Source organism: Anopheles coluzzii, chromosome 2, assembly GCF_943734685.1.
Source record: "Anopheles coluzzii chromosome 2, AcolN3, whole genome shotgun sequence".
Taxonomy (NCBI): Eukaryota; Metazoa; Arthropoda; class Insecta; order Diptera; family Culicidae; genus Anopheles; species Anopheles coluzzii.
Genome location: NC_064670.1, coordinates 36,276,113 through 36,301,131, shown reverse-complemented (window position 1 = coordinate 36,301,131; position 25,019 = coordinate 36,276,113).

The window sequence follows — 25,019 nt, the reverse complement described above, 5'->3', positions numbered from 1 at the left end:
TTTTTTCATGGCTGAATGGTTGGTTGATTATTTCGGTGAATCGTTACCCATCCGTACAATGATGCACTGGGAGTGTTGTGTTGTGCTATCGCAGTCAGGGGTTGCGGATCGGTGCGTTAGTAGGAATGGGTTGGTATTTGTAGCGAGTAAAAATGGAAAAAAACGGTTCAAATGGAAGTGAGGGATCGATGGCAGGTAATTAGAGCATGATGGTTTTATATGTTGCTAATTGGATCAATCGAAACGATGTTTAGTAATGTTATTAGTAGTGTCGAAATCGATTTTTTTTTTTCGAGCTTACATCCATCGAGAGTGAAATGTGGGTTTGAAAACGCACGAGCCTGATTTATGCTGGTGGTAAAAGGTGGTAAAAAATATCTATAACCTTATAGATAAGATGGTCGGCGAAATTAGACGCATTTCAATTTCAAATTGATTGATTGAAATTTTGAATGATTGAGAAATTGAACATAAGTATAGATGTTATTTGGTTCATACAAGGGTTTCTTTTATATATTTTTACTTTTTGATTACATATTTTTAATAATTAAATTTTTAAAGGTTTTTTACATAGAAAATACCATTTGATAAGCTGAACGTCACTGGTGATATGTGCAGTTTGGATTGAAGTTGGTGATTTTAGCTACCAAATTCATTATTGAATGCGACTTACACCAATAATTGACATAGTTTTTTTTTAAATGTTTTTGAATTTTCTGTCAAATTTAACAATCAAAACAATATGCTCCGAGAACTATAAACTTTCGCAAATATTTCCAAATCCACATATATCACTGTACAAATGACATACAATATAATAAATTGCTCGTAGTAATAAATTGCTAAGATCTATTTACTTAGTTTTGATCATGAATGCCACCTAATATATCTATTTTAATCTATTGGAATATTTTTCTTATAAAAATAGTTATATATAGGTTGTTACTTTACTCGTGGATTTGTTTTGTGTTACATCTTCTTCTTCTTCTTTGGCACAACAACCGCTGTCGGTCAAGGCCTGCCTGTACCCACACCCACTAGTGAAGTGAGTTTGGCTTTCAGTGACTTATTGTTACCATAGCAGGATAGTCGGTCCTACGTATGGGGGCACGGTCCATTCGGGACTTGAACCCATGACGGATTGCATCTAGCTAACGAAAATTGAACAGAAGATAGTTAGACTGCCCATTTATGAATGAGTACTCATTAGTACAATCATCATCATAAGGAGGATCGTCATAACACTTGCGTGGCGCATTCCGCTGTAAATAGACAATGATTATGAGGGTATGTTACAGCGTCATGTGCTGCGCAAGGTAAAATGATCCTCCTGCTTCGAGGTGTTTGAAATGGAGTGTCCAAAACAAATATTCAGCTCGTGTGAAATATTAAATCTTCCAAGACATTTGAAAGCTATTACCACACCGTCTACCGTTCCGTTGCAACGGGCATATGCTATGACACCTAATCGACACCTGCTGCTACCAACCGACGATGCAGCTGTCCCTCCAGGTAAGTGAAAGCCTCTGAAGTGTCGAGCACAGCTTATCCGCACCTCAATCCTTCACTGACAGCGGTTCGATTTTCGAAAAATTTGTACGCCGATTATCGCTTCGCCTCGGTTGAGCCGGAGCAACGATGGGTGGGTACTACACGTTCAGCACGCGCTGCCCTGGTCGATTAAGGAAGGAAAATTAGATTTTCCACCCATCCGGTAGATCGTACGGAAGTGGATTGATTTGCTCTCGCCCCCTCCTTAGTCCACTATCCGAGCAAAGCAGATGCCTTAATTATAATCACCGTCAACCGTTGTCGCCTTTGTTCGGGAAATCTATTCTCTTCGCCATTCCGCCATCGAGCACGTTAGGCACACGGGAAGAAGGGTAAAGTCTCCACTAACCCGACTCTACCATCCACCCAGCCGGTACATCGTTTAACCCGTTCTGCTTTCATTCACTACTGAAACGACGGCACGGAACGAACGGTTCGGCCCCTGGTTTGGTTCACGGGAAATGAAGATTAATTTGAAATAATTAGACATGGGGGCTTAGGCGAACGGGTTGGTGGACCGTGTGCTTGTTTGAAAAATAATGAAGAAGACGCTATAGATTTCAGGCCCGGGACACTTTGCGGGGCGATCTTTCCGTGTACGCGCACGTCCGGTGGGATAGATAATATCTATCGAAACGATCTTATTTCTTGCACAAGCACACCTGTCTGGGCACAGCAGGAAGGAGCGGCGTAATTCGACGCTCTATGCGCCGTACTGCGTGAGGTTAGGCTGGGAAGTGGATAATTATTTGAGCGAATTGCTTTCAAGTGGTGTCGATAGTTGGCCTGCCCTTCGCATGCAAAACGTCTCCAAGCTAATGGGCAAGATGAAAGCCCACCGGATTTGGGTTGCTTCTGCTCGATTTAATTTAGCTAGCGAGGAAGGTCTTTTGGACATAAAATGGCGATTGAAACGTTTCACGGTGTCAGTGGGTAATTTCTTCCACCATTGAACGATTTAATGTTTTAGGTTTTAAAGTAAAAACAAGTTAATGCATATAATGTTTAAAATTATTTTTAGCAAACTTATTTACTGGTTTATCGAAAGCTATAATTACTCCTCCATTGATCAACACAATACAGATGCTTTATCGGCAGAGATGCAATACAAACAAAAGCTCCACAAGTGCCCAAGGGTACTTAACATTCTGAGCAGAGCAAAGCAAAGGCAGGAAAGATATGACACCGCCGTGCACCGGCACACCGAGCGAGCGAAGAAGGTACGTGATTTATACATTCTAGTAATAATCCAGCACAGAATGGCAGCGGGCGCCAAAATTCCCACTCGACACGCGAATGGTAGTAATTAATGCGTTGAATAATTAATGGAGCAATATTTACAAGAGTGTACCTTGGGCAGGGTATGTCTGGGCATGGCGTTGGCATTGCAGAACGAACCGTACCCGGTGGGAGCTCGTCTTGAAGCAGCGAAGAAAAAAAAATCACGCTAATGTCTTATGTCAGAAGGGTAATGTAATGGTTTGTTCGGTGTGTTGAGAAATATCGTGCGAAGGGATAGAGTTATAGCACCCGGTCAGACGTACACAATCACGATCGCCCGAATGGACAGGAGAGCTAATATGTCGGTTGTTCGATTTATTGCTCACAGTCTGCAACTCGAATACATGTTTTTTTTTATATCCAGCCATTATTACGATTGCTTTAGGTGCTGATCAGTTCGGTGCTGTGGTAACGTTATAATGAAATTGGTTGTATTTTTTGCCTTTTTAAGGAGGTTTTTTTCTGCGAAAGAAGAGCGCCGAGGAAATTTGACTAAAATAACCCAAAGGCGTAATTGCTTCTCCACTGCCACCAGACAATCGCATCTCGGTCTGGGCGGCTCGAACAGGGAAACCGGTTCAAAGTTTGTACTGGTTCGTTTGGTAAACAATAAAAAGCACGATAAAAACGTCGCCCCTACCCCGATGAAAGCGCAGGCGGCAGAGAAATGATAAACAATTCATTAACCCGCGAAAGGGTTCGGTACTGAAAGACACGACTAGCCCAGCCTAAAGCTTTTTTTTGCCTTGTCTTTTGTGGTTTTTTGTTCCGTTCGCTTCGCACGAAGAAAGCGATTAAATATGACCTTACCCTACAACAAGTTGGCGTTTCGCAATACCGGAGGGACTCGGGTATGCTGGTGGTTAATTAAAAATTTCATTAATGGTAGCAACTTTGCAGAGATTTATCGGCAAAGTCATTGTGGGCAACGAAATGCAAATCGTACACCTTTGGGCAGTAGTCAAGGTTGAAAGGAGAATACGGAATCATCAGTGTGTTATTCTGGGTTGAAGGGGTTGAACCAATCGATGCTGCGTTTAGGAAATAAGACGTTCTGTGTTGTTGCTGTGGAATGGTTTTGTGAAATAAATGGTTGTGGGTGGGGTTTTCTTGAATGAAAAGTTAACAGACATTCTTTAATGTACGCAACTGCAGCAGATTGCAGAAGAAATAATTCTAATTAATGTTCTGATGAAAGTTTTTCTAGATAAAAGCTACCGAGTGAAACGTAGACGATAAACTTCACGGTTCGTAAGACAAGAAATTTAAAGTGGCCACTCAAGTTCACTCATGGTAGATGTCGTATACACATGTTGCCTTGCAAAACAGTGAGCAAAACAGCAAACATCGTAATCATCCGTCTGTGTTGAGGAGCGAGTGTTGGTTTTGTTGTTTTACAAGATAGATGTTAAACTTTGAAGTTTAAGTTTCCGTTACAGTATGCCGCTTCGTAGCAAAACTGGATGCATGTTTACGTTGAATCTAGGTCAAGATGCTTGGGAACGGATTTCACTAAGAAATGATTCGAAATAGTAGTTAATCTTGGAGATAAATTGCTTGGAGTTGTTGCCTAACAATAAAGGGAGTTTTAAGATTTTCCTCGTTGTCAAGTTTTTCCGAATACCACTAGTACGTAGCTTGCTAGAAGGTGAATGGTCACGAAGTTTAAACAAAAATACGGTCAAATTTTAGATATAATAGGTATAGGTAGAAATTAGTTAGAAAATGTGATCTCATAGTTGAGGTTACAAAATTTTCAGTTTTAATGGAAACATTTTCAACTTTTCCTGTGTGGTCAGGGCGGCTTTCGAAACTTGTTAATTATCATACAAGGCTTGGACTCACATGCTAATGAACATGCTAAGTCGTTTGTCGTTTGTAATAATTTTCAGTAAAAAAAAAGATATTTCAATTATTAACAGCAATCTGTTAAACCGTTTTATTGGGACCATAAACTGACGGTGGCAGGTATCAGGAAAAAGGATGGCTACTCTTTGCTTATTTAATCTTTCCAATCAATAGATATTACAATGCACAATGTTAATGGAAAAATCGATCCACCACCTTGGAATTGGAAATGGTTAGTCGCAAACGAGGCTCTAATACAACAAATTGAGTTTCGGGGCTCTGTTATGGCCGATGGCCCACCTCTCGGCGGAGAAAGAGAGATATAGTTGTCACGCGAATATGCCAGCGCGACGTCGTTGCATCATGCTCGCCAGGTGCATCGCAACAGCGCCCTCCCTGCATTCCCCTTTCATTCCCGATGGAATTTCTGTAATGGAAATCTAATGAAAACGAAGCATTTCGTAACAACCCGGGAGTAGCTAGCAGATAAAGAAGAACCGTGACGGGGCACAACCGTGTGCGACGGGGAGTTGGCAGCTCACGGTGGCCTTTTACTCATTCATCACTGACTAACGCGACTGCAGCTGCTGTCCCAGGGGAGAATGAGATAGATAGAGAGAGAGAGAAAGGGATAGAAAGAGCAAGAGCGTGTGAGGTAGCGGGAACGGGAACTTCACAGCAATCCCAGGGACAGGAACGAAAGCGCAAACGTTGTCAGAAAATGCGAGCTCGACGAGCTGTTTTTTTTGTAGTTGGAGAAAGGAATACAACAAGAAAAAATCAACTTTATCCGTTTGCGCTTTTCATCGCGCAAAAATCCACGTGCCATCTTTGCGCGACTGCATGTCGCACGAAGAAAAGTGCTGCTCATGCTACAGCCGGTGTCGGACGGACGCCGTTCGGGAAGCCGTTTATTTCTGAGGTATCGTTCTCGTTTCCTCTCGCTGGTGACACGCCGGATTTCGGCTGAACCTGGGTGGGACGCTTTGGAGTCACGCGTTTCCATTGCGGTAAACGGGGCAGGGCAGCCGCACAAGGAAGTCGGTGTGTACAGATGCAGGCCACGGAGAGGGAAATATATAAAATGGCAATTTTCAATTTATATCAATTCACTTTCGCTTCCCCCGCGTTCTCGCCGCGACGGGTGCTGCGTTTGCCGGTGTTTTGTTGGTCGATGGCTTTGTGCTTGGTGACTTTGTTGACTGGACAGGATGCCACCGCTTTCGGTTGGATGACAGTGGAAGCTACCGCTCGCTTCCTGCTGCTGTGCTGAGGTACAATTTCTTTTACATTTTTTGATGACCTTCGCCATTAGTTGTACACTGTTTCGATGGGTTCTCCTTCCTGTTCCCCGGAAACCGTTCGGTGTGCTAATTCCGAGCCAGCAATCTTACGCAAACGGTAGGAAAAAGCTCTTTTTTGCCTTGGTACGGTTCCGGTAGCTCGGCAGATCGGGTGAACAGAGCGATAAAGCATCGGCTGTCGATAAATTCCCTTGCAGATTTAATTCACCCACGGGATTGGGAGCTGGCGAGTGATGTTCTAGCCGGTGCTCGTAAGAAAAGTTGGACTGAGATTTACTTCCTCGGAAGCGCTGGCCTGGTTTGTTACTGTCCGTCTCATTTGCTACGGCAACTGTTGGCCGTGGCTGTGTTGGAATGCGAGTGGGAATTCCAGTCCCCTTATACTTTATTGTATGCAAGGAAGTTTGATTGCCTGTGGTTTGAGTTGGAACATAAAGTATTGTTTGTAAGATATAATCAAAGCTAAAGGACCAAATAGTTACGTTAAGAAATCGCTCTTGGCGTTCGGTAGCCAACATAATGCACCATTGACCTTTCGATAACGAAATCTTCGAACAATTTGGAGTTTTGATAGCTATCGAGATAAATTTCCCACTTTACAGAAAGTGCTTTCGCATGCCATTTTTTTTTCTTCTCCATATTCCAGATCATTCGACTCGCCCACTCGGGCTGTGTTACAAATGGGTTCACCGGATTTTGCGAAAACCACAATCATTGGTTTCGGGGTGGTAAAGTGTTGGCAAGAATTATTACCTTCCACGCATTGACCCCGGCAAACGGTGCCGTTACAAGGCGTGTCTAGCGTTTGCAAACGACTATCTACAAACATTAGTCGCGGTGAGTTATGAGAGGACACACCACTATCAGCCGCTAGCACCATGGATCGAGTGCGTTCGATAATGGCGAAATTGTTACACAGATTGAACATTGGCGAAGCGTGATGGTATCGCCTTCACGATTCTATCTGGAGCGTTTAAAGCAGGGCCATCGTAAGCATGGCAAATAGCTGTAGTGGACGCTTTTTAGTTGCACCCGCACTGTGTCACCAAGATGTACAATCGCTTTCGAATCGGCAGTGGGATATAAATTAAACGCATAATTCCGGAGAAGTAAGCAAAAGTTCGTTCGACTTTTATAATGGGATGGTGCGTGTTTCAATGGCTTTTGGCTGACCATTTGGCTTCTGGGAAATATACATTCAGCAGAGAAGGCAAGCGAATTCGAGTAGCAGTTTTGTGTTTTTGGATGGAACGTAGGCAACCAGTGTAGTATGAACGTTTGCAGAATTTCCAGAATGCATTGAATTAATTTGAGAGCTCCGTTTATCGGGCTAGCTAAGCCAGCTTCAATTTAGGTTGATTTTACAACAGCAACCCAAACATGGTACCTGCTGGATACACACAGTCACCAGTAGGCTGATGAAAAACAACAATGCACACTCGCTCCGAGAATTGCAACGCATGCAACGTACGGTGCAATGCAATGTTCCAGCATTAAGCAAAAGCCAAAAGCCTCCCATGCTAGCTCGTTGGAACGTAAAGCAAATTTGTCGAGCCGAGCAGTGCACTGTCGAGCTGGGTGCAGGTGCATCGGATCTACCTTTCAGTGGCAGTTGGCTTCTCGAGCGACGTTAAAACGATTTTAACAAAACTGATTAGACTTTAGAGCAAAGCTCAATCCGATGTACCAGCTTGTGCTTGTGCGGCTGTTGGGTGTGAGTGTGTGTGAGGTGGAGACTGAGGTTGAAAAATGGAAAACTAATGAATAGATTTAACCACAGAAGGCAACCGGATTTTAGGCTGGGACGAAACCACTCAACTATGACCGTATCGTATCCAAACAAGCAACCCCATGGAGACGCCCGGTACCCGGTGGGATGGTTTACAATGTACTAGGCGCCTCCATACAGCTGGTTCGGCACTCACATGACCCGTAATCGATGGACTTTATCGTAAAATGCACGGCGTGTTGGTTTTTAGGGAAGGTGTACAGCTAAAGGAAATAGCTGCACACAAACGTACTCAACTTGGTGCACTGATGGTTGCTGATGTTTTTGATTAAAGCAATAAAAAATGTCCGAGGTCACGCAGATGGCGAAACGGATAGTTCAGCTGCACAGATTCGAATTGGGAACGTTGAAGTGGCAGTTGAAGCTGGTGTTTAACCCGGCACCAAAACTGTGCACGCATACCGTAGCGTTTATGACGCCGTCTGTCATACGGGAAGCAGCTGCTGGTAATGTGGGCGGGCGAAAGTTTACGATACCTGTCGCCGGTGGATACCTGTTCCACCCGAGGGCGATGATATGTCTTGTTCTGTTGTCATGATATGCCAGCCGGGAAAAGTTTATCACAAGTCTCACGGGTGCGAAAAAAGTTGGAATACATTTTCCCGCTCACTCGGTCGATTCGGTCTGTGTGCGCTTATTTCAATCCGCACCTTTGCTACGCACCTGCCGCTGAATGCTAGCTGAAGGTTGCTGGGGGTTGCGAAAAGAAAGACCTAGCGTTATAACTAGTTTTTCCAATTTGGGAGCAAAACTTTAGCATGGCTGCCTAGGTTATGTCTGAACGCAAAAAAATTGAACCTCGGGCAAGCGCACTATATCGCCCCCAAAGCATGGCCCAAGCTCACCCTATTCAGGAGCAGGATTTATGTAGTAGAATAAAATCGGTCCACCGGTTTGGTGTAGCGGCCCGGGTCGATTATGATGAGATGATGGGCGTTCTGGGTGAAATCCGCATGATGAGCTACGCCTCTATTTGCCTTTCCCAGCAAGTCCTTTCCCCATCCCATGTTTGCACTCCGAATGTTAATTGAATTCAGAGCGCAGGCGAGAGCTAGCGACTGGAAAGCTTTAACCACACAAACCTCCGCAGTGGAGCCACAAAACGAACGCAACGATGGTGCACAGAAATTAGGCGGAGGTTTTGTGTAACCTTCCAAACCGGTACGGAAAGCTTTGTGCGTTTGTGGGCGCCAAGTGCAACACGTGCAAGCCGGAACCAATTCGACAGTCCCTGACCACAGACCTTTTGCCCCACTTTACGGCCCGTGAATGATGGTGCATAATTTGATAATCGAAAGCAGGAAAAAGCCATCACGTAAGCCCTCTGTACGAGATTTAATGCGGGCAAAAGGGCGCACGGTCCATGGAAACGGTGGGAAACTTTTACCATTTGACTTCGTTTTCAGCTTAAAGTGTTCAGCGTTAGCTTTGACTATCTCTCTAAAGCGATTATCCCGTTTCGCACAACGGGTGTGTAATGAAAGGAAAATGGAGGAAGCAAGGGCGTGTGCTAAAATGTGTCGACATGGAAATCGGGGTGATTGTTTGCGTGTGAATGTGGAATAAGCTTTTGAACTTTGGCTAAACTGAAATCGATTTCAAGCGCAATTGGAAGAGATGGCGAATGTGGAGTATAGGGACTATTTATTCATTTAAGAAAGTTGTTGTTACGCCTGGTAACAATCTGTTTATTTTGGTAGCTGGTTAGACTTTCTTGTAACTGGCTCTCGCGTATAGGGTTTTCGCCGCACAGTTCAAAAAATAGTCTTTCTTCTTTCTATGTAAGTTTGCTACTGTCCCTTTTACGATGGCGGCATTTTACTCGATCAGCTGATCTCCTTGACCTCGTTTGCCCTTAAGTTGACCGTACATGAACTATTTCCTAATTGGCCCTAATGTTGGAGATCTAGCTGTCTCGTATTTTCGTCCTTGTCTGTATCTGTATAGCGCCATCTGAGGGATTTATTGCGACTTATTCGAGCTATCATCAAGATAGCTCGATATATGTCAACATTCGCCTGACAGATCTCGCACGAGGTCGATATCGTGCCAACAAAAGTGCTGAAACGCATACTATCGGTTAAATGTACGCATTTAAAAAAGCATTTGACAATCATACAGTTTAAGGTTTGTATTGGCAAGGTGATAAAAACATTATTTGTGAAATATTTTTATATTAGTGATTGTTTTGTTGAATCTTAATCTCCAAAATCCAAAATGTAATTATTAAGGGGGTTTGTTCCATCGATACACACTATTGGACTTTTGGCATCTTCGCGGTAAAGACAGGAGACTACTAAAGACTAAAATACCAAGAAAAACCCTTAAACTACAAAACAAGTTTCCGTCGGCTCATTACTCACTGGCTAGATCGCGCATAAGCAAAATGGGTAATACAGTACCGGGTAACGAAACTTTACCACACTCCTTGATTCCCACTTCCTCCAAACTGACCCAATCTTAACCACTATCTTTAGAAGAACAGTATCCGGTGTAAAGTACAGGCGAAGAAATAATTTTCAAATGCAGAATGATTATTTTCTTAAGCAACCTATGCATATGGAACTAGGCCGGAAGAAGCCCACCGAATGTAACTCCCAGAGCCGGTTGTTGTGCTGTGCCGTGCCAAAGCAAACGCCAGTATTATGACTATAGTTACCGAAACGAGATAGAATAAATAAATAAGTAATCATAGTTTTGACAGAGCGGCCTGCCCCGTAAACTTGACGGTCATGGGAAATATACAGGCATCCGCCGAGTCGAAACAGCTTCATCTGAACGTTCTTACAGTGGAAGTTTAAAATGTTACCTTATGAGGAGAGCGGACGAAGCGGCATAGATGTATGGGTAAAGCAATAGTGTATGGGTATGGTCGTGGCACATGCCCGTTTTGATTTACATTCCAGCTTAGCCCAAATTAGCATACTCATGTTTAAGTGATGAGTTGTTACCGCGGCTGTGATCCAAAATCAACGTCCAAAGTGCTTGCCAAAACGGGGATTGTTAGCACGTTTTTGTGTTGACTGTTTTGGCTGCGTGAAAAAGGTAAACAACACAACTGCTGTCACCTAGCGACCGAGATATGTAGATAAACCAAGTTAGAAAAGGTGCCGCTAGGTGGCGTAAAGGTTGTTATCAACTGAAAGAGGCAAACATATACATTGCGAAAGAGATGAAGAGACACGATCCAGCCTCCGGTCATACACCCCATAAAGGTCGAGCATAAGGGCATAGACAGGAAACGGCGCGAAACTATTGGCAGTAGCAAAAGCGAGTGTGACCGGACAAGTTAAAAATATAGAATTTGCATCAAAACGTCAAAGATCATTTTCTTATTTCAAACACCCGGAAAGAAATTGTTACCGAAGTAACAAAGTTTTTAACTTTCACACTTGTATTTTCGCGAGTTATAAATTTACGGCATAAAAATGCAGAGTGAAGAAAATCGCTTCGATTGTGGTGCCTGCGATAAAGCGAACACCGTGGACGATATGGTGCTGTGCGACGGTTGCGCGAAGTGGTACCATTACGGGTGTGCTGGCGTCACCGCAAACGTAGCGAAAAGAAAGTGGTTCTGTGTTCAGTGTGTGAAGAAAGTGCCTGTGATCGGGAAAAGCGAGGCCAAACCGACGCTACGTGAGGAAGTTAGTGCAAAGGACAACAAGCCCGCTGAAAGCTGCCAGAATGTAGAGAAGCAGGGAGCAGCTGATAGCGAGGGTGGCAGTTCGGAGCGAACCGTAGTGCAGGATAAGCCAAGTCCACCCCAAACGGCCAAATCTAAAGCACCAAGCACAAGACGGGGCGGCTCAGCGTCTTCTCAACTATCTGTGCGAAACGCCTTAGAGCGCCTGGCCAAGAAACAGGAACTTGAGAAGAAAATGGCCGAGAAGGAGTTCCAGCTAAAGATGGCCAAAATGGAGCTCGAGCAGGAGGAGCTCAGGATGCAACTCGAGGAGCAGCTCGACATCGAAGGCTCGGAATGTTCCATCATAAGTGGCAAAAGTGTAAGAGCAAAAATTTGGGTAAGAGATCAAAATCAGGCTTTGGCTAAACCTGCTCAAGTGCAGACTCATCCGCAAACTGAAGCGTCACCAGTAACGAAAAGACGAATAGCTGAAAATAATCTGGAAAACGCGATGGTGGAAAGAAACGGCTTGACCCCCAGCCAAATAACTGCGAGGAACCACTACCCAAAACAGCTGCCAAAATTTAGTGGTTCTCCTAAAGAATGGGCCGTGTTCATAAGCTGCTACAACGAGTCCAATGAAGCCTGCGGATTCTCTAATAGAGAAAATTTGTTGCGCTTAGAAGAGTGCCTTCATGGTGCAGCTAGAGAGGCAGTGCAATCAAAACTCACGACGCCAAACGCAGTCCCAGACATTATCAAAGTGTTGAAACGACTCTATGGACGTCCTGCCCTAATCGTACAAGAGTTAATTGACAAGGCACGACAAACCGAAGCGCCCAAACCAGAAAACCTAGAGTCGCTGATTAAATACGGGTTAGCAGTGCAACATTTCTGCGACCACCTAGTAGCAGCAGACTTAGAAGACCACCTACAGAACCCAGCAATACTAGGAGAACTAGTAGAGAAACTACCAGCATCAAGGAGACTGGAGTGGTCGCGATATAAATGTGGTCTTCCACATATCAGTTTGCAACAATTTGGTGAGTTTATGGATGAATTGATGGAGCATGCCTGCGAAGTGTGCAATTATATTCCACAACAACCCACAAACCCTCCTCCTCCTCGCTATCGAACACACCATCACACTGATACTCTTGAAAGGGGAACTCTAGCACAACCACGACGTTACACCTGGCAAGAGCGGAAATGTCCTGCGTGTGGTGATACAGGTCATCGAGTGAGGAACTGTCAAGAGTTCCGACTAATGAATGTGCAGAACCGTTTGGATGTAGTAGATCGGAATGGATTATGCAAGCTGTGCCTTAACCAACATGGCCTACGACGTTGCTTATCGCGATTCCGATGCGAGATAAACGGGTGCGAAGCTCGCCATAACGCATTGCTGCATTTGCCGTCAGCGACACGTTGTGCAGAGGTACTAGCCCATAACGGTACGACAAAGGCTGGTGTGCTGTTCCGAATCGTACCAGTCATAGTGCACTATGGACCGAAAAGTGTAGAAACTCTGGCTTTCCTGGATGAAGGTTCATCCTTAACCTTGATGGAAACCAGCCTGGCCAACACCCTTGGCGTAAGCGGAAGACCAGAGCCCTTGGAACTAAGCTGGACAGCCGATGTGACGAGAAAGGAAAATGCATCACAACGAGTAGACGTGCAGATTTCGGCGCGAGGCGACGATAGACGTTACGAGCTTTCCGGCGCTCGTACGGTCGAAAAGCTAAGTCTGCCGAAGCAAGAACTAAACCGCAAAATCCTAATAAATAACTTTTCTCACTTTCAGAAATTGCCGATCCCGTCGTTTCTGAAAGCTGAGCCAAAGTTATTAATCGGGCTGCAACACATGGAGCTGCTTACACCACTGGAGACCCGGACGGGGCAGGCAGGCGAACCGGTCGCTGTGAGGAGCCCTCTTGGATGGGCTGTGTACGGACCGTACAACAACACGACGAGCGGCGTCTTGATGCAGCATATTGGTCCGGTGCAACCCGGCAATGCGGTGCAACGCGACACTGAAGACAGCGACGGAGACCTGAACATGCTGCTCCGTGATTATTTCACATTAGAAGAGGTTGGTGTTAAATTTAACGCGTTGCCTGAAACAAGTGAGATAGCTAGGGCCAGACATTTGCTTGAGATTACCACTAAACGTCAAGAGGAGAGGTTTGTAACAGGGCTACTTTGGAACACAGATGAAGTGGTGTTCCCTGACAGTTACCCAATGGCTGTAAAACGCTTACAAAGTCTCGAAAGAAAGCTGTCAAATGATCCAGAACTGCGACAGAACGTTCACCAACAAATTCAGCAATATCTAGACATGGGATTCGCACATAAGGCAACAAAGCAGGAAGTGCATGGAGCAAACCCCTCCCGAGTATGGTATCTACCATTGAATGTCGTAGGACACCCGCGTAAACCCGACAAAATCGCTTAGTTTGGGATGCAGCGGCAAAAGTAAACGGAGTATCGTTAAACTCATTCCTACTTAAAGGGCCAGATCTACTAGTAACGCTCCCCAGTGTCTTAAGCGAATTTAGAGAACGACGAGTGGCCTTCGGTGGGGATATTGAAAAAATGTTCCACCAGATAAAAATTCGTGAAGAAGACAAGCACGCACAAAGGTTCCTGTTTCGGACTGATCCTAGCCAACCACCTTCAGTATACATAATGGATGTCGCGACCTTCGGCGCATCTTGCTCACCCTGCTCCGCACAGTATGTCATGCATAGAAATGCGCAAGAAAATGCAACTGAGTTTCCTGAGTCGGCTGCAGCCATAAAAGGGAAAACATACATGGATGATTATTTTGATAGTTGCGATACAGAAGAAGAAGCGATTAAACTAGCACAAGAAGTAAAATTAATTCATTCTAAGGGCGGATTTAATATGCGAAATTGGGTCAGTAACAGCCAAACTGTTTTAAATAGTCTCGAAAACACCTCGAACCAATCCGTAACAATCAAATACGGAGACGTAGAAAAACAACAACGAGTGTTAGGAATGGCCTGGGATCCAGTAAGAGACACGTTTAAGTTTACTGCAACCTGGAGGGACGACCTATTACCATACCTCGAGGAAAAGAAAAGGCCTACTAAACGCACTGCTCTGAGAATAATAATGAGTCTTTTTGATCCATTGGGACTACTCGCTCCCATCCTAATACATGGTCGTATGATCATGCAAGACCTGTGGCGTGCAAAACTTGGTTGGGATGAAGAAATGGCTGACGCCGAATTTCTAAAATGGCAAAGATGGGTAGACCTAATTCCTCTAATCTACAAAATAGAAATACCGAGGTGTTATTTTGGAAATACTGCTTCTAAAGCGTACAAATCGCTACAGCTACATGTTTTTACCGATGCGAGTGAACTCGGGTACGGCTGTGTAGCTTATTTCCGGGTAGAAGATGAACACGGCGTACACTGCTCGATGGTGATGGCTCGAAGCAAAGTAGCTCCCTTAAAACATTTAACGATCCCGCAAATGGAACTGCAAGGAGCATTGATGGGCGCGAGATTAATGAGTACTGTGAGTGAGAACCATACTCTTCCCATAAGTAAGAAATTCCTCCATACTGATTCCGAAGTCGTGCTCTCCTGGATCGCATCAGCAACTAGAGAATTCAAACAATTTGTAGCGTGCAGGATAGGTGAAATCCTCTCACTAACAGAGCCTCACATGTGGAAACACGTTCCCTCAAAAGAAAATCCAGCGGACTGCTTAACCAAATGGAGCAAAGACACCCTTCTAGTCAAGGATAGTAAGTGGTACAATGGTCCTTCATTCCTATATCTCCCGCCAGACAATTGGCCGGAACAGAAGGAAATAGCGAAGACAAACGAACAACGCAGAACACTTAATGTGCATAGCGAAGTTGCTAATAACATCTTGATAGAAATAGAAAGGTTCTCGAAATGGACGGTGTTGGTACGTACTATAGCAACCGTATATCGATTCATAAGTAACTGTCGCAGGAAAATTTTGAAACTACCACTAGAAACGTTAATACCCACGAAACGCCAGGCAAAAATGATAAAGAGTTCACAAACCACCAAACAAATGCCCTTACAAAGTTCCGAGTACCAAAAGGCCGAACAGGCTCTTATAAAGGTGGCGCAACAAGAAAGCTTTCCGAGAGAGCTAAAGATTATGGCAAATGAAACACATGAACAAAATCTAGAGCACAATAGCAAATTGTACCAGCTGACACCAACTATAGACGACCATGGCATTTTACGAATCGATGGCCGTACTGCAAACGCTAATCATATCGCTTACGATGCTCGATATCCTATCATCTTGCCTAAAGAACATCCAGTGACAAATCTTATCATCGATGCATTTCACTGCAGACTAGGACATGCAAATCATGAGACTGTAGTTAACGAGATTCGCCAAAGATATTATGTACCCCACCTGAGAGTTTTGGTTGGAAAAAGGGCGAGAGACTGTCAGTATTGCAAGGTAAAAAAATGCAAACCATATAATCCCCGAATGGCACCTCTACCTAACGCGAGGCTGCAATCCTATGCTCGTCCTTTTAGCTATGTTGGAGTGGATTACTTAGGTCCGCTAGATGTCGTCAACGCCAGAAGAACCGAAAAACGATACGTTGCTGTGTTTACATGTCTTGTAACGAGGGCGGTTCATTTAGAGGTTGCATTCAGCCTATCCACTGATTCATGCATAATGGCTGTCAGAAGGTTTGTGTCGAGAAGGGGCCCGCCTATAGAGATATTCTCCGACAACGGAACCAATTTTGTTGGTGCAAACAACGAGCTAAAAAGAGAAATAGCAGCATTAAATTCTAAATTGGCAGACACCTTCACAAACTCACGCACAAACTGGAACTTTAATCCGCCGTCAGCACCACATATGGGCGGAGTATGGGAGAGGATGGTAAGGAGCGTTAAAGAGTCCATGAATGCATTTGTTGATGGTCGAAAATTGAATGATGAAATTCTAAATACTGCCTTGATTGATGCGGAATGTCTAATTAACTCTCGACCACTTTTCTATATGCCACACAATACCACTGATGCAGAAGCACTGACACCAAACCATTTCCTTTTAGGAGATTCGTCCGGCTCTAAATCAACATTAGCAACATGCCCAGATCTGGCTGATACACTCCAAAACAGCTACAAAAGAAGCCGGAAACTATCTAGCGAAATGTGGGACAGATGGTTGAAGGAATATTTTCCTAACCTCAATCTTAGGAAAAAGTGGCGAGATGACAACATACCAATCAGGGTCGGAAACTTGGTATTTATTACGGAAGGAAGTCGAAAAGATTGGGTGAGAGCAATTGTAGAAGAAACAATAGCTGGGCGAGACGGACGAGTGAGACAAGCAGTAGTAAGGACAGCGTCTGGAAAACTTTTGAAACGAGCAGTGGTAAAACTCGCCTCTATAGAAACAGAAATGTTAGCACCGGAATTATGAACATTTATATTAGCACTGCACTGAGTCAACCCCTACATCATATATTGTCCATACACACTTTAACGCTTAGAAGAAGCATCAAATAGAAACGTGCCAGTATTTTAAGTAAATCCTGCGCAACTTAGGATTGACGGGGTGGGGTATGTTAGCAAGGTGTGTTTATTAAGGAGGTGAATTGCTAGCGCGTTTTCCGGGCGCCATCATTGAGTATTGTTATGTCAAATCGCATACAATTTTCTATACCCCCCTACAGCCCTCCCCGATTTTAATACCGGAGCCCCCAGTATTGTTATGTCAAGTCGTGAAATGTCAATTTGCTCTGAAGCACTTCACCTCCTAATATCCATACACCTTGTATGTTAGCACGTTTTTGTGTTGACTGTTTTGGCTGCGTGAAAAAGGTAAACAACACAACTGCTGTCACCTAGCGACCTAGATATGTAGATAAACCAAGTTAGAAAAGGTGCCGCTAGGTGGCGTAAAGGTTGTTATCAACTGAAAGAGGCAAACATATACATTGCGAAAGAGATGAAGAGACACGATCCAGCCTCCGGTCATACACCCCATAAAGGTCGAGCATAAGGGCATAGACAGGAAACGGCGCGAAACTATTGGCAGTAGCAAAAGCGAGTGTGACCGGACAAGTTAAAAATATAGAATTTGCATCAAAACGTCAAAGATCATTTTCTTATTTCAAACACCCGGAAAGAAATTGTTACCGAAGTAACAGGGATGAAGAGTTTTCGACGCAAGATAATATAAATAAGCACCTTCGCACGAGCGTGTGCAGCGTTGTACAAGAAGCGTTACAGCGACGCTCCAATTTGGAACGAACTGGTTAATGTTATATTAAGCACGGTCAGGGAAAATGATTCCCGAGACCAATTAATCGTTGTCTAATAGAAACGCCACAACGTATCACTTCCTTGTTGGGTATATTTTTTGTACAATTATGTATTTTATGGCTCTATGTTACGTTTTATCATTTACTATTAAGGTGTGTAAAAGATAGGAACAATGATACGTGGCACAATGGGAAAGAAAAATAATATCATAACCCTGTCAAAGTCGAAGGTAAGAAAGCTTTGCGATTTCAAGTCACGACTTTTTAACAATTCTACAGAACAGAAAAATATTGTAAAGCAAAATTTTTGGAAAACTTTTTTCTTTTCTTAGCAACCGACCTGTGACTTGCTTTAATGCAAAGAACATAAATAAAACCAAATAGAAAAAAATGCTATATACTTTGCTAATTTTCATAATAAAAAATACACCTAAAACAATAAGATGAATTATGCTCTAAATTGTTTAAAAATGTTTGAACTGTTCTTAATTTGTTTAAGGTTAGCGTTAAATAAATAATAATAAATAAAATTGTTATTGTTTTGGATAAATAAAAAAACACAAAACATCTAACGGCTCCGTCGACTTGTCAACAATTACGCGGAAGTATCAAACGTCGATTCGACTGTGTCGTTTCCTCACACCCTACCAGCGTCAACCTCTCACTATTTGAAATATGCGGGAAAGCAGAGAAAGTTTATTATATTATTTCAAAGGATGATCAAATCTAACACGTTTGACCTTTCAGCTCCCTTAATTCCCCCATCCCGTTCCCCTCAAACCGATGTCCGATCTTGTCGGGTTTGCTGAAAAGTGCTAGACGGTATAAGCTACCGCGTCTGTGTGTCAGTATAGAAGAAGAAGTTATTTATTTTAGCATTACTTCTTCCGCTTCCCCTGGTCTGCGGTTTGCTGTGGCCATTGTCACCAGAATTTCGACATCTCGTACGTGATCGGAACAAGTTTGACCGGAAGCAAAACTTCGAAAGATGCTACTGCTTCGAGCTTCAGCAGACGGCTGATCGCGTAAAACGTCTGACGTCCCATCTTTGTGGTGACGTGGAAACGTTTCCGAATGCAACACTACTGTGTGTGTTTTTTTTATACGTCAGAATGGAGCTAGAGATGTATATTGTTATAGAAAAATGAATGCTTTTTGCAGAAAAGAATTATACGGAAAAACAATCACATAAGTTTATCGTCAATAATTGCATATTTCATTAAAGAGCAGTTTATGTTTTTTGTTTGCAAAATTTAAAATTTTACTATTTTTAAGGTAAACCAAATAATCGATTTGTTTGGTACTGTTGCACTTGTTGGACTTCTTCCATAAACCCCTGTAGCAAAGTTTGGTCAAATTGAATCATAACCAGAACAAGTCTTAAATCCAACCTAAAACAGGTGGACAAGGTGTAAAAGTAAATTTGCGGAAACCACAAACTGTATTACAATCAGTACACCTTGTACAGAGTTTGGTCTGTTGCAGGGTTTATTCTACACAGCCATAGTGTAGCGGGAATCACATTTGTTCGCTTTTCGAATGTTTCGAAGTGTGTTTATGTGTGTGTGTGTATATGGGCCTGTTTGTGGGCGTGTACACGGCTCACGCTTCCAAAAGCAGCGTGACAACAAATGGTAGACAAAAGTTATAACTTGAACGACAGTCAGCTTACCAAAGTTCATCTGCACCTGCATGCATTTGCCATGTGCTGTGCCGATTCGGAGCTACAACAGTTTCCAAAAGTTGCTCCGTGAAGCAAACCGTACGATACGAAGCAAGAAGCGAGAGTAAATTTGAGGTACGGCTTTTAGTTTCGGTACTGCTTTTCCCTGTGTGCATGTCAACCCTGATGCTGGTGGAAGAATGCTTGCGTTCGAATCTGTCCAGGATGTTGTTCGATTAGTGGGCATCAGGCATGGAATGGGTGCAGCGGTGACGGTGGTAGGCGGATTTATTTAGTACACATTGTCGGGCACATTGTTATTCGTAAACGGACACAGATGTCGTGTGGGGAAGATACGTGCAAGTAAGAAAGTTGATCGTACAATTTTAATTACACAGCAATTACGATATGTCACCTGTGAACCACCCCGGCTGCATGGCGATGGATGAGTTTCAGCTTTTTTAATAGGTATTTTTTTGAATTACCAAACGCCTAACGAATATTTGTAGAAACAAAAAATTACACGAGATCAAATATATACGGATAAGACGAGATTATAAAAATAAGCATTAAAACGCACTGCCTTCGAAGAACGTTCCACAGCACGTCTGTTAGCATCTGCCAATGGTTTCTATTTTTATTACAGCTTCGTTCAGCGGTGCAGCCCAACAGCTAAGAATAGCTAGCAAAGTCTAGGAACTCGCGTTCAATGGGTTTGATATGTTTTTCTTAAAATAAAATATGACCTCCCAGTACCATATATGCTATCGGCAAAAAAAGGTCTTACATTCCCGGAAAAATGGTCCTACATACAAAAGTTGTCATTGTTGTGTTGCGATGCTTTTGTTGTCCTTACGCTCACCAACCGTTCGTTCCGTTGTTGTGAAGGTGGGCATGGTAAGACGGCTGGTAGGTTACCTTTTCAGAGCAAATGACAATTTGATTAAACTTGATTTGACAGCTCGACGGCGTGAGGTAGGATGCCCGACGGTACAGGAGGCTTTTACTGCAGGAGGCTCCAGGAAGGTTTGGTGCTAGCAACTCCTTCGAATGACACACAATGTACCGAACCATTGATCGAACGGCGGTTATTGGGACTCGGTTTGAAATTACAGTGCCGCTACATGAAATCGGTTGACGATGATGCTGATGGAAAGTTGCACAGTGTTAGTATAAGGGTTGGTGAAAAACGAGTTTTGAAAAACTCGGGCATTAATAACGTGAACAAAAAATCTAATATTATCAATAATCCAATAACGATGCATTATACAATATGATCAGGGCTCTTTGGTGTTGGAGAGGTGTTTCGGGAATGCAGAATATTAGCTTCTTGATCTGATTGATGTGATGTTCGCATCAAAAGTGAAATGTGTATCAAACATTCTGTTTGAAGTACTTATTTTTTGTATTTATCATGGAACATACCTTTGTCACTGGCAAACAAGGCAAACATTTTCGATAACAGCGTTGCATGTATACAAGCTTTACTTCTTAAGCAGCAATTTATTCCATCAGGTAACTGTTAACATAGCTATCTGTAAATATTTTATGCATGCATAAAAGTTTAACAAGTTTGTAAGTGTCTAGCGTACTCTTTTCTTTGAATGTTTAGCTTGCATTCATTTTGTTTTTATTTAAGTGGATGAAGAATAATTTCAATGCAATAACTTATGCAATGCTGTTTGTAGTTTTCACAATTGTATTGCAAGGAACTGTGTTGTTTTAAATCAGCTGTGTCAAATCATTTCATCATAGGGCCGCAAGTACAGATTTTCAGTATTCGCGGGCCGCAAAGTTGAGAATAAAAATTATACCTTAATATTTATATAAAATACTGTTTAAAATAATTATTGTTAAACAAACTGACTTTTTCTACTCCTCGCTTCAAATCTGGAATCGTTTCTTATTTAAAAATTTGCGATGTTATTTTTCATTGTGCTCTTTTTTATAAAAAAATGTTTAATATACTTTTAAACTCACATGCAATCTATTTTATCCTTATTATTAAAATAGGATATTTTTCATTTGTCGCGTTCACACGGCAGTTCTGTTAGAAAATATCGCTCAACCCCACTTTTTCACTGAGGTAAGGGAAATCTAGCTGCCTGTTGCGATTTTTTTATAAGCAATCTGAGCTATCCATCGCTGGATGAATAGCAAAAATATTTGCCTGCAATTTTTTGATGGTTCAAGAGAAAAATTGTAATAAATCGTGTTTAAACATTAGTTTTTGCTAATTTTCAAGTCTCAAATATTCTAGTGGTATATTCATTTCTTATAACAAGAACCCGTTGTTTATGAATAATTTTGTTAAATTACGATATTTTTATCCGACGCAGATTCGTGGTGTGTGAACCCAAAAAGATTGGCAAATATTTTTTTGACACTTGAAGGGAAATGATTCGCGAATTAAGGAAAAGACTGTGTGAGCTAACCTATTAATTAGCTTTGTATTGCAGGACTTCGGCATTTCGTTTATTTTAATCCTTAATGTAAATCATTTAATCTTAAGCATAATCATTTCATGTTGGTTTTGATTTTTGGGGAGGTTGCAAAGTACAATTCGTCTTGTAGAATGTGAGATGCAAATAAATTCAAGTTGGCTACAAACGCTTTCGATAAGTCGTACATATATATTTATGGTGGGATGATTATGAAAAAAAAAACAGAAGTGGCTCCAATTGAATATCAAAGATGTAACATACTAAGGTCGGAGCCGTGCAGATCAGTTCGGAACAATTCGGAGGCGACTGAAGCCTTTACTCGACAGTCAGAGGCATTAAGATCGGTAGGACCGACCGGAACCATTTCTGACTTGAGATTAGCCGCTCCGTGCGACAACCAATGACTCCAACGGTTCCGAATGACTCTAGAAGGCTCTATAGGCTTCGGACGGCAACGAGCGGAACTGTTGGTTTGACAATCCATCACTAGTTGTAGCAAAGTTTCCAAGTGTGTTTATCTTGTTATTTTCATTCCTATATCGTTTCTAGACAGATGCATATCTGTTTTTCTATATAGAATGTGCAATCGAGTCTGCACAAAATTATGCTAATATTCAGAATTTAATCGAAACATAAAAAGAATGAGTTTGCATTCGATTTAATGTTTCTTAAGGGTCTCGGTTGTTCGGTACGTACGTGTAGAAAAAGTTTGTCAGATGTTATGGGAACATTAATGTAAATTTAGAAAAATATAGCGACACAATGATTGTTCTTCTCTGGAAAATAGAATACACTTCGACAAATAGTAATAACAGATTTTTGGTTTGCAGTGCTTTCAGTACTTCTCAAAATATTCTCGCGGGCCGCATTCATTATCGAAGCGGGCCGCATGCGGCCCGCGGGCCGCCAATTTGACATACCTTTTTTAAATCATGTGTTATTTATTTATTGATTTATTTATTGATTTATTCCAATAATTACGGCACATGTAGCCGAGCGTAAACCTTAGGGCCAATTACGTCGAGTGTTAGAAACAAAGTATCAAAAATGATGATTTTCTATTATGATCCGAGTTAGAGAACTCAATTTGTCTCTGGATTGATATGTCTAACTGAACGAAGGACATTTGTATTACTTGACTCGAACAGAGACTGTTTTTTGACGAACAGTTTTATGGCAGGTTAAAGCTACGGATATTGTCAGAGCTAATATGTTGGAAGCAATTATTATCTCACATAAATCACCCTGAGTCACCGAGCTGCAAGTTGAAAGCTTAATATGAACTAAACCGTTCTTTTCAATCTGTGTCTAAAATGTGAAATTCTTCAATTACTGGTTGAATGATGAAGCCTTGTAATACTTTGATTTCAATTTTGAGCGTCGAATAAGTAGAAAATTGAAATCTTTTCACGTAACTTTCCCACAATAACCGGAACGAAACTTTCAAATTTGATATACAGCCGTGTGAGCACAAGTGGCTTACGAAGTGAACGATTCTGAATGGTCAGCTGAGTGCTCTAGGGTTGGTAAGCACAAGGGAGCGTTGAGGTCTAGCAATTTGTACCCCTCACTGTGCGGGCAAACACACTGTACTGTATTGGCAGGAAAAATCTAATCTTGCTAAGTTTACTCGTTGTAAATTTGAGACTCTGTTGTAGAATGCCCACAATAGTTGGATTTTCCATTGAAGCATGTTCTATGGAGGATTCTTTGCACGACGGTAGAATGTAAGTGCTGTTCCCGGCTGTACAATGAGTGTGATCAGCTTACGATGTAAGAACTGGACAAACCCAACCACGTAAAGAACTTGGTCAACTTGAAAATGTTGCTCGTGACGTACAGTTCATTGGGAAGGTTATTTAGTGGTTTGATAGGGTGCCTTGAAATGATACTGAAAGAAGCAATATAAACAAGTAGCACAATGCAGGCAGAAAGTAAATGCAAGAACATGTATTTGGGGAGCAAAATAGACCATTTATTCGAAATTTGTTAGCATTCTTCGGCAATGTTTGATGATTTTACTCGGTGCGATCATAGCCTCCGTCAAAAGGTAACGTAAATCCTTTTGCGTAATCTGTGCCGGTTTATTCTCGCATGAAATTAACAATCTCTTGTTTGACGTGGGCAAATTGAACAAAATTTTAGCCGAGGTTGATTGTTTCAACACTTACAAACTGTTACACGATCAGTTTTTGTTTGTTTAATATTAAACTCGCATTGTATGGTGAAGTAGAAAAGAACCGATTTGGCTTATCCCATATCAAATAAAAAGAAAGTTCACGCTCCATGGAAGACGATCAATCAGAGGCAATAAAGACTGTACGTGTGGGCCGATATGCTGTGAGTCGATGTGAATTTTCTTCAATGATGCAAAGTCGTTCTGGATGAATGTTTCCGTGAGCTTCCGTAACATGATGTGGGAGTTTGAAAGCGCAATCAATCGCATTTGTGTGTACTCAAATGATGTAGGAAATGCATAATTATTTTGTGCAACCTCCTTATTTTTTGTTAAAGATCATTTCTTATTATTAAAGTTAGTTAAAGATCATTTATTTATTATTAAGATGGTATTTATTTAGTAAAATGCTTTTAAGGTGTTGTAATTATACAACGTCACAACAATGCTTCACACCACCAACTTTTGTCCACCTTTCCTTTGCAAGCCAGGCCAGCATGACAAGTGATGCTACATCGCGTCGATGGAAAAGTGTAAATGTAATTCAAACAAAAGTTGGACGAGTACCCATTGCAATGTTTCTGCAATTAGTGTGATGAAAAACCAACAAGCGCATCATCCGAGCACCTGACCGTACTGTGGGTGACAACTGGTTCGTGTTAATAAGCCTGTTCAAGCACAGTGTGTTGCAACATTGCACCCTCTGCTACGGCTTGCATATTTGAATTCATAATTATCATCCAACAACGCTTCAGCTGTAATGGTGAAGTATACAACCGTCTGAAAGTGTTAAGCGTACCGGTGTGAAAGTGCTACTTGAAACACAATCAGATACACACAAACAGGCATAACAATTTAAACGATCGTAAAGCGTTGAGCGATTGGCTGTTTTACTTTAAAACAGCTTTTACTGCGCTTTTTAATTTGTACAAAATTTGTGACACAAAAATGTACCAGCGAGTTGGGGGGAAAACAGAGCTCGTTAAGAAGGCGATGCGGAAAGTATCGCGTATAAAATCCCACTGACA